At 57.9% G+C, this 10,000-nt stretch overlaps 1 non-coding gene across 1 annotated transcript in view; it reads left to right on the plus strand.

Annotated features, from left to right (window-relative positions):
• The first annotated feature begins 8,514 nt into the window (after window positions 1–8,514).
• The window catches only part of LOC130417047 (18S ribosomal RNA), a 1,864-nt gene continuing 378 nt past the window's right edge, over window positions 8,515–10,000 (plus strand). The window contains exon 1 of the ribosomal RNA XR_008906123.1: window positions 8,515–10,000. This exon is cut by the window's right edge and continues 378 nt beyond it. This is a non-coding gene — a ribosomal RNA (18S ribosomal RNA).

Below are 10,000 nucleotides of genomic sequence, written 5' to 3' on the forward strand. Positions count from 1 at the left end.
CGAAAGGTCTGGCCGCGGCCTTTCCAACGAGCTGTGTATCGAGTCTCTGGGCCTTCGGGGTCGGGAGATAGGATTTTTTAACCCCCGGAGCTACCGGGAGCCCTAGCTCCGGCTCCCGGGGTCGCATCGACTCGAGGCTGGCGGCGTTCGAAAGGTCTGGCCGCGGCCTTTCCAACGAGCTGTGACTCGTTTCTCTAGGTAATTCACGACCGGAGATATGGACCGGTGAATGTGGGTTTTTCCGTCCGAAAAAAGCGCTCCGTCCTCGGCTTGGCTTGCGAGGACGTCTCCCTCATCAACTTCTTCCAGGAAAGTCTCGAGTAGAGACCCGTGGCCGGCGTCATTCGAAAGGCCTGGCCGCGGGCTTTCCAGCGGGCCTACCCGCGTCTCTCTGCGCCGTTCCTACGCCGAATTACGGCCATTTCCTTTTAAAATTGCGCCGTCTGGCGGACAAATTTTATAACTTTGCGTAGGAACGTCCTAGAGAGACGAGACCGGTGTCATTCGAAAGGTCTGGCCGCGGCCTTTCCAACGAGCTGTGTCTCGAGCCGCTGGGCCTTAGGGTTCGGGAGATACGATTTTTCAAACCCCCGGAGCTACCGGGAGCCCTAGCTCCGGCTCCCGGGGTCGTAGCGACTCGAGGCCGGCGGCGTTCGAAAGGTCTGGCCGCGGCCTTTCCAACGAGCTGTGTCTCGAGCCGCTGGGCCTTAGGGTTCGGGAGATACGATTTTTCAAACCCCCGGAGCTACCGGGAGCCCTAGCTCCGGCTCCCGGGGTCGTAGCGACTCGAGGCCGGCGGCGTTCGAAAGGTCTGGCCGCGGCCTTTCCAACGAGCTGTGTATCGAGCCTTAGACTCTAGGGGTTCGGGAGATATGATTTTTTAACCCCCGGAGCTACCGGGAGCCCTAGCTCCGGCTGCCGGGGTCGCAGCGACTCGAGGCCGGCTGCGTTTGAAAGGTCTGGCCGCGGCCTTTCCAACGAGCTGTGTATCGAGCCTTAGGCTCCAGGGGGTCGGGAGATATGATTTTTTAACCCCGGAGCTACCGGGAGCCCTAGCTCCGGCTGCCGGGGTCGCAGCGACTCGAGGCCGGCGGCGTTCGAAAGGTCTGGCCGCGGCCTTTCCAACGAGCTGTGTATCGAGCCTTAGGCTCCAGGGGGTCGGGAGATACGATTTTTAAAACCCCGGAGCTACCGGGAGCCCTAGCTCCGGCTCCCGGGGTCGCAGCGACTCGGGGCCGGCGGCGTTCGAAAGGTCTGGCCACGGCCTTTCCAACGAGCCGTGTCTCGAGTCTCTGGGCCTTCGGGTTCGGGAGATAGGGTCTTTCAAAGCAAACGGCCACGGGGGTCCGAGCTCCGGCTTCCGGGAGCCCGTGCACCGGCTCCCGGGCACGCAGAGACTTCGGGCCGGTGTCTTTCGAAAGCCACGGTCGAGACCTATCCAACGAGACCCGAGTCGAGCCCGAAAGTCTCGGGGATCGGGAGTTATGATTTTTCAAACCCGCCGGGGTACCGGGAGCCCTAGCTCCGGCTCCCGGGGTCGCAGCGACTCGAGGCCGGCGTCATTCGAAAGGTCTTTCCGAGGCCTTTCCAACGAGCCGTGCCTCGAGCCGCTGGGCCGTCGGGTTCGGGAGCTACGATTTTTCAAAAAATCGGCCACGGGAGCCCGAGATCCGGCTACCGGGAGCCCGTGCACCGGCTCCCGGGCACGCAGAGACGTCGGGCCGGTGTCTTTCGAAAGCCACGGTCGAGACCTATCCAACGAGACCCGAGTCGAGCCCGAAAGTCTCGGGTATCGGGAGATATGATTTTTCAAAGCAAACGGCTACCGGGAGCCCGTGCACCGGCTCCCGGGCACGCAGAGACTTCTGGCCGGTCTCGCTGGAGAGCCACGGCGGAGACATCTCCAGCGAGCCGTGTCTCGGGAGCTATGCTTTAAAAAACCCTCACGCTTCGGGACTTAGGAAAAAAGTGGAAAAAAGCGGAGCGTTTAAAAAATCAGCGGCGGCCGGCCGATTTTGTCCGGGTTTGGTGCACCCCCTCGGCCACGGGCTCCGCGGATGTCCGCTGGGTCGGTTCTGACTTCCATGTCCGAACGGCAGTGAGTTTACCAGAGTTGTGGACTTAGGAAATATACGGGATGAAAAAAATCTCTGGAGCTTTTGAAAAATCAGCGGCGGCCGGCTGATTTTGTCCGGGTTTGGTGCACCCCCTCGGCCACGGGCTCCGCGGAGGTCCGCTGGGTCGGTTCTGACTTCCATGTCCGAACGGCAGTGAGTTTACCAGAGTTGTGGACTTAGGAAATATACGGGATGAAAAAAATCTCTGGAGCTTTTGAAAAATCAGCGGCGGCCGGCTGATTTTGTCCGGGTTTGGTGCACCCTCTCGGCCACGGGCTCCGCGGAGGTCCGCTGGGTCGGTTCTGACTTCCGTGTCTGGACCTGCCGTAAGTCCCACGGACTGGTGGCCTTCAGATATATAAGAACACGGACTGATGGGCCATGGGGAGCGTGTGGACTTAGAGAAAAAACGAGAAAAAAATCTCTGGAGCTCCAGAAAATCAGCTGTGGCAGGCTGATTTTGTCCGGGTTTGGTGCACCCCCTCGGCCACGGGCTCCGCGGAGGTCCGCTGGGTCGGTTCTGACTTCCATGTCCGAACGGCAGTGAGTTTACCAGAGTTGTGGACTTAGGAAATATACGGGATGAAAAAAATCTCTGGAGCTTTTGAAAAATCAGCGGCGGCCGGCTGATTTTGTCCGGGTTTGGTGCACCCTCTCGGCCACGGGCTCCGCGGAGGTCCGCTGGGTCGGTTCTGACTTCCGTGTCTGGACCTGCCGTAAGTCCCACGGACTGGTGGCCTTCAGATATATAAGAACACGGACTGATGGGCCATGGGGAGCGTGTGGACTTAGAGAAAAAACGAGAAAAAAATCTCTGGAGCTCCAGAAAATCAGCTGTGGCAGGCTGGTTTTATCCGGGTTTGGTGCACCCCCTCGGCCACGGGCTCCGCGGAGGTCCGCTGGGTCGGTTCAGACTTCCATGTCCGAACGGCAGTAAGTTTACCAGAGTTGTGGACTTAGGAAATATACGGGATGAAAAAAATCTCTGGAGCTTTTGAAAAATCAGCGGCGGCCGGCTGATTTTGTCCGGGTTTGGTGCACCCTCTCGGCCACGGGCTCCGCGGAGGTCCGCTGGGTCGGTTCTGACTTCCGTGTCTGGACCTGCCGTAAGTCCCACGGACTGGTGGCCTTCAGATATATAAGAACACGGACTGATGGGCCATGTGGAGCGTGTGGACTTAGAGAAAAAACGAGAAAAAAATCTCTGGAGCTCCAGAAAATCAGCTGTGGCAGGCTGGTTTTATCCGGGTTTGGTGCACCCCCTCGGCCACGGGCTCCGTGGAGGTCCGCTGGGTCGGTTCAGACTTCCATGTCCGAACGGCAGTAAGTTTACCAGAGTTGTGGACTTAGGAAATATACGGGATGAAAAAAATCTCTGGAGCTTTTGAAAAATCAGCTGTGGCAGGCTGATTTTATCCGGGTTTGGTGCACCCTCTCGGCCACGGGCGCCGTGTAGGTCCGCTGAGTTGGTTCAGACTTCCGTGTCTGAACGGCCATAAGTCCCATAGACTGGTGGCTTTCAGACCTATAAGAACACGGACTAGGAGGCTCTCCGGAGCTCCAGAAAATCAGCTGTGGCAGGCTGATTTAATCCGGGTTTGGTGCACCCTCTCGGCCACGGGCTCCGCGGAGGTCCGCTGGGTCGGTTCAGACTTCCATGTGTGGACTTAGAAAAAATACGGGATAAAAAAATCTCTGGAGGTCCAGTAAATCAGCTGTGGCAGGCTGATTAAATCCGGGTTTGGTGCACCCTCTCGGCCACGGGCTCCGTGTGGGTCCGCTGAGTCGGTTCAGACTTCCGTGTCTGAACGGCCATAATTCCTATAGACTGGTGGCTTTCAGACCTATAAGAACACGGACTAGGAGGCTCTCTGGAGCTCCAGAAAATCAGCTGTGGCAGGCTGATTTTATCCGGGTTTGGTGCACCCTCTCGGCCACGGGCTCCGTGGAGGTCCGCTGGGTCGGTTCAGACTTCCATGTGTGGACTTAGAAAAAAAACGGGATAAAATAATCTCTGGAGCTCCAGAAAATCAGCTGTGGCAGGCTGATTTTATCCGGGTTTGGTGCACCCTCTCGGCCACGGGCGCCGTGTAGGTCCGCTGAGTTGGTTCAGACTTCCGTGTCTGAACGGCCATAAGTCCTATAGACTGGTGGCTTTCAGACCTATAAGAACACGGACTAGGAGGCTCTCTGGAGCTCCAGAAAATCAGCTGTGGCAGGCTGATTTTATCCGGGTTTGGTGCACCCTCTCGGCCACGGGCGCCGTGTAGGTCCGCTGAGTTGGTTCAGACTTCCGTGTCTGAACGGCCATAAGTCCTATAGACTGGTGGCTTTCAGACCTATAAGAACACGGACTAGGAGGCTCTCTGGAGCTCCAGAAAATCAGCTGTGGCAGGCTGATTTTATCCGGGTTTGGTGCACCCTCTCGGCCACGGGCTCCGTGGAGGTCCGCTGGGTCGGTTCAGACTTCCATGTGTGGACTTAGAAAAAAAACGGGATAAAAAAATCTCTGGAGCTCCAGAAAATCAGCTGTGGCAGGCTGATTTTATCCGGGTTTGGTGCACCCTCTCGGCCACGGGCGCCGTGTAGGTCCGCTGAGTTGGTTCAGACTTCCGTGTCTGAACGGCCATAATTCCTATAGACTGGTGGCTTTCAGACCTATAAGAACACGGACTAGGAGGCTCTCTGGAGCTCCAGAAAATCAGCTGTGGCAGGCTGATTTTATCCGGGTTTGGTGCACCCTCTCGGCCACGGGCTCCGTGGAGGTCCGCTGGGTCGGTTCAGACTTCCATGTGTGGACTTAGAAAAAAAACGGGATAAAAAAATCTCTGGAGCTCCAGAAAATCAGCTGTGGCAGGCTGATTTTATCCGGGTTTGGTGCACCCTCTCGGCCACGGGCGCCGTGTGGGTCCGCTGAGTCGGTTCAGACTTCCGTGTCTGAACGGCCATAATTCCTATAGACTGGTGGCTTTCAGACCTATAAGAACACGGACTAGGAGGCTCTCTGGAGCTCCAGAAAATCAGCTGTGGCAGGCTGATTTTATCCGGGTTTGGTGCACCCTCTCGGCCACGGGCTCCGTGGAGGTCCGCTGGGTCGGTTCAGACTTCCATGTGTGGACTTAGAAAAAAAACGGGATAAAATAATCTCTGGAGCTCCAGAAAATCAGCTGTGGCAGGCTGATTTTATCCGGGTTTGGTGCACCCTCTCGGCCACGGGCGCCGTGTAGGTCCGCTGAGTCGGTTCAGACTTCCGTGTCTGAACGGCCATAAGTCCTATAGACTGGTGGCTTTCAGACCTATAAGAACACGGACTAGGAGGCTCTCTGGAGCTCCAGAAAATCAGCTGTGGCAGGCTGATTTTATCCGGGTTTGGTGCACCCTCTCGGCCACGGGCGCCGTGTAGGTCCGCTGAGTTGGTTCAGACTTCCGTGTCTGAACGGCCATAAGTCCTATAGACTGGTGGCTTTCAGACCTATAAGAACACGGACTAGGAGGCTCTCTGGAGCTCCAGAAAATCAGCTGTGGCAGGCTGATTTTATCCGGGTTTGGTGCACCCTCTCGGCCACGGGCTCCGTGGAGGTCCGCTGGGTCGGTTCAGACTTCCATGTGTGGACTTAGAAAAAAAACGGGATAAAAAAATCTCTGGAGCTCCAGAAAATCAGCTGTGGCAGGCTGATTTTATCCGGGTTTGGTGCACCCTCTCGGCCACGGGCGCCGTGTAGGTCCGCTGAGTTGGTTCAGACTTCCGTGTCTGAACGGCCATAATTCCTATAGACTGGTGGCTTTCAGACCTATAAGAACACGGACTAGGAGGCTCTCTGGAGCTCCAGAAAATCAGCTGTGGCAGGCTGATTTATCCGGGTTTGGTGCACCCTCTCGGCCACGGGCTCCGTGGAGGTCCGCTGGGTCGGTTCAGACTTCCATGTGTGGACTTAGAAAAAAAACGGGATAAAAAAATCTCTGGAGCTCCAGAAAATCAGCTGTGGCAGGCTGATTTTATCCGGGTTTGGTGCACCCTCTCGGCCACGGGCGCCGTGTAGGTCCGCTGAGTTGGTTCAGACTTACGTGTCTGAACGGCCATAACTCCTATAGACTGGTGGCTTTCAGACCTATAAGAACACGGACTAGGAGGCTCTCCGGAGCCACTGAAAAATCAGCTGCGCTTGGCCCAAACCAGCCGACAGGTGGTCACCTGAGCGGACTGGGCGCTGATGAGTACCCCCGATGGCGTCCCAAAGAACCGTGTCCGAACGGCCATAAGTCCTATAGACTGGTGGCTTTCAGACCTATAAGAACACGGACTAGGAGGCTCTCCGGAGCCACTGAAAAATCAGCTGCGCTTGGCCCAAACCAGCCGGCAGGTGGTCACCTGAGCGGACTGGGCGCTGATGAGCACCCCCGATGGCGTCCCAAAGAACCGTGTCTGAACGGCCATAAGTCCTATAGACTGGTGGCTTTCAGACCTATAAGAACACGGACTAGGAGGCTCTCCGGAGCCACTGAAAAATCAGCTGCGCTTGGCCCAAACCAGCCGGCAGGTGGTCACCTGAGCGGACTGGGCGCTGATGAGCACCCCCGATGGCATCCCAAAGAACCGTGTCTGAACGGCCATAAGTCCTATAGACTGGTGGCTTTCAGACCTATAAGAACACGGACTAGGAGGCTCTCCGGAGCCACTGAAAAATCAGCTGCGCTTGGCCCAAACCAGCCGACAGGTGGTCACCTGAGCGGACTGGGCGCTGATGAGTACCCCCGATGGCGTCCCAAAGAACCGTGTCCGAACGGCCATAAGTCCTATAGACTGGTGGCTTTCAGACCTATAAGAACACGGACTAGGAGGCTCTCCGGAGCCACTGAAAAATCAGCTGCGCTTGGCCCAAACCAGCCGGCAGGTGGTCACCTGAGCGGACTGGGCGCTGATGAGCACCCCCGATGGCGTCCCAAAGAACCGTGTCTGAACGGCCATAAGTCCTATAGACTGGTGGCTTTCAGACCTATAAGAACACGGACTAGGAGGCTCTCCGGAGCCACTGAAAAATCAGCTGCGCTTGGCCCAAACCAGCCGACAGGTGGTCACCTGAGCGGACTGGGCGCTGATGAGTACCCCCGATGGCGTCCCAGAGAACCGTGTCCGAACGGCCATAAGTCCTATAGACTGGTGGCTTTCAGACCTATAAGAACACGGACTAGGAGGCTCTCCGGAGCCACTGAAAAATCAGCTGCGCTTGGCCCAAACCAGCCGGCAGGTGGTCACCTGAGCGGACTGGGCGCTGATGAGCACCCCCGATGGCGTCCCAAAGAACCGTGTCTGAACGGCCATAAGTCCTATAGACTGGTGGCTTTCAGACCTATAAGAACACAGACTTGGAGGCTCTCCGGAGCCTCCTAAAAATCAGCTGCGCTTGGCCCAAACCAGCCGACAGGTGGTCACCTGAGCGGACTGGGCGCTGATGAGCACCCCCGATGGCGTCCCAAAGAACCGTGTCTGAACGGCCATAAGTCCTACAGACTGGTGGCTTTCAGACCTATAAGAACACGGACTGGGAGGCTCTCCGGAGCCTCCTAAAAATCAGCTGCGCTTGGCCCAAACCAGCCGGCAGGTGGTCACCTGAGCGGACTGGGCGCTGATGAGCACCCCCGATGGCGTCCCAAAGAACCGTGTCTGAACGGCCATAAGTCCTACAGACTGGTGGCTTTCAGACCTATAAGAACACGGACTAGGAGGCTCTCCGGAGCCACTGAAAAATCAGCTGCGCTTGGTTCGTTTGCAGCTGTCAGGTGGCAACCTGTACGGACTCGCGGGCGGACTCGCTCCGCCGTGAGAATCCGACGAACCGTGTCTGAACTGCCATAAGTCCCACGGACTGGTGGCTTTCAGACCTATAAGAACACGGACTTGAAGGGCCTCCACCGGAGGGCCCCCTAGCCACCCGAAAGTCCACGGGTCAACGGCCGGGGTTAAACAAGGTCTTCGGACCAGGCACACCTGGTAGATTGGAAAACCACGAGCGCCAGGGGCAGGCCCCTGCCCGGTCCTCGCGACCGTCATGGGCAGTCGGTTCCTCCCCGATCAGCGCTTCGGCCTCCAGGGGAGCCCCGCGGGGCTCGCCCGAAACCCCTCCCTGGGAGACTCAGACGACCGGTCATCACAGAGCGTCCGCCACCGGCGGCCGTGCGGCGGGCGGCGGCCTGAGGGGGGGAGACCCACCTCGGCGCTTTCGTCTGACCCCGGCCCCGCGAAACACCTTTCTGCGTTACGGCCCCCACAGGGCCACCCCTCCTTGCCGAAGGAGAGCGCCCGCGCACGCGCCTACTAGCGGCCCCGCTCACCCCCCGCTCGTCGGGGGGCGCGAGACCCGCGACGAGGAAGCCCGCGTCAACGCGGCCTCCCGGAGGCTACCTGGTTGATCCTGCCAGTAACATATGCTTGTCTCAAAGATTAAGCCATGCAGGTCTAAGTGCACACGGCCGGTACAGTGAAACTGCGAATGGCTCATTAAATCAGTTATGGTTCCTTTGATCGCTCCCAGTTACTTGGATAACTGTGGTAATTCCAGAGCTAATACATGCAAACGAGCGTTGACCCGGGCCTCCTCGCGGGGGCCCAGGGGATACGTGCATTTATCAGCCCCAAAACCCAACCGGGTCTGCCGTCCTCGGGCGGTGGCCCGGTCTCTTTGGTGACTCAAGATAACCTCGGGCCGATCGCGCGCCCTCGCGGCGGCGACGACTCATTCGAATGTCTGACCTATCAACTTTCGATGGTACTCTAGGCGCCTACCATGGTGACCACAGGTGACGGGGAATCGGGGTTCGATTCCGGAGAGGGAGCCTGAGAAACGGCTACCACATCCAAGGAAGGCAGCAGGCGCGCAAATTACCCACTCCCGACTCGGTGAGGTAGTGACGAAAAATAACGACGCAGGTCTCTTTCGAGGCCCTGCGATCGGAATGAGCGTATCCTAAACCCATGGGCGAGGACCCATTGGAGGGCAAGTCTGGTGCCAGCAGCCGCGGTAATTCCAGCTCCAATAGCGTATATTAAAGTTGCTGCAGTTAAAAAGCTCGTAGTTGGACCTCGGGCGCGGGCCGGCGGACCGCCGCAAGGCGAGCTGCCGCCCGTCCCGAGCCCTGCCTCTCGGCGCCCCCCGGATGCCCTTGGTTGGGTGTCCGTCGCGGGGTCCGAAGCGTTTACTTTGAAAAAATTAGAGTGTTCAAAGCAGGCCGAGCGCCCGCCCGAATACCCCAGCTAGGAATAATGGAATAGGACTCCGGTTCTATTTTGTGGGTTTCACGAACCAGGGCCATGATTGAGAGGGACGGCCGGGGGCATTCGTATTGCGCCGCTAGAGGTGAAATTCTTGGACCGGCGCAAGACGGACGAGAGCGAAAGCATTTGCCAAGAACGTTTTCATTAATCAAGAACGAAAGTCGGAGGTTCGAAGACGATCAGATACCGTCGTAGTTCCGACCGTAAACGATGCCGACCCGCGATCCGGCGGCGTTATTCCCATGACCCGCCGGGCAGCGTGGGGGAAACCACGAGTCTTTGGGTTCCGGGGGGAGTATGGTTGCAAAGCTGAAACTTAAAGGAATTGACGGAAGGGCACCACCAGGAGTGGAGCCTGCGGCTTAATTTGACTCAACACGGGGAACCTCACCCGGCCCGGACACGGAAAGGATTGACAGATCGATAGCTCTTTCTCGATACCGTGGGTGGTGGTGCATGGCCGTTCTTAGTTGGTGGAGCGATTTGTCTGGTTGATTCCGATAACGAACGAGATTCCCTCCTGCTAAATAGTTACGCGGCCCGCGCGGTCGGCGTCCAACTTCTTAGAGGGACAAGTGGCGTTCAGCCACGCGAGACGGAGCGATAACAGGTC

This window comes from Triplophysa dalaica, unplaced genomic scaffold, assembly GCF_015846415.1.
Source record: "Triplophysa dalaica isolate WHDGS20190420 unplaced genomic scaffold, ASM1584641v1 Contig10, whole genome shotgun sequence".
NCBI lineage: Eukaryota > Metazoa > Chordata > Actinopteri > Cypriniformes > Nemacheilidae > Triplophysa > Triplophysa dalaica.